The sequence below is a fragment of the Octopus bimaculoides genome, chromosome 12 (genome assembly GCF_001194135.2).
Source record: "Octopus bimaculoides isolate UCB-OBI-ISO-001 chromosome 12, ASM119413v2, whole genome shotgun sequence".
Classification (NCBI taxonomy): domain Eukaryota; kingdom Metazoa; phylum Mollusca; class Cephalopoda; order Octopoda; family Octopodidae; genus Octopus; species Octopus bimaculoides.
Genome location: NC_068992.1, coordinates 12,185,422 through 12,186,305, shown reverse-complemented (window position 1 = coordinate 12,186,305; position 884 = coordinate 12,185,422).

Sequence of the window (884 nt, the reverse complement as noted above, 5' to 3'; positions counted from 1 at the left end):
AAGAATGCTTAAAATAATAGACACAAAAATAAGTAGTCACAATGACATAATAATAGTATCCAAGACAGCGACCATCATACTCAACATTCTATTTCAACACAGACACGCACACACACATATTATGTATGTGTGTGTCCACACACACACACACATGTGTGTGTGTATCTGCACACGCACGTGGTCGCTCACACACGCACATACATACACACACGGACACACATGAAGTGAATCCATGCTGTGAAAAGTCGTGGCCTATAGCATAGATATTTTATTATTAAATTGTTTTTACTACGAATGTCTTTTCAACAACGCTCTCACTTCAAAGAGACTTGGTTCGCTACACGAACTAACTCATTTGAAAGAAATATCCAAAGTAATACTTGAAACATAGAGATTTACAATTGATCATGCTATTATTTTAGTTCCTAATTTTACACTTCAAAAGTATAGACTTTGAGAAAGAAATTACTCTATGACAGTAATATCAAAAATTTTGCTCCGATTCCCTACCTTTCCTCACTATCTTTCACTGTTTAACCCTTGCTCCAACATTCAACCTTTCTATTTTCTTTCTCTGTCTCTCTCACTCACACTTTGTTTCCATTTTCTCTCTCTCTCCCTCTCTCTCTTACACACACACTGTCTTTAAATCAATCAATCTTATCTATCTGTCTATCAATCTATCTATCTATCTATCTATCTATCTATCTATCTATCTATCTATCTATCTGTCTATCTATTCTATCTATCTATCTGTCCATCAATCTATCTATCTATCTATCTATATATCTATCTATCTATCTATCTATCTATCAATCTATCTATCAATCTATCTATCTATCTATCTCTCTATCTATCTATCTATCTATCTATCTATATATATA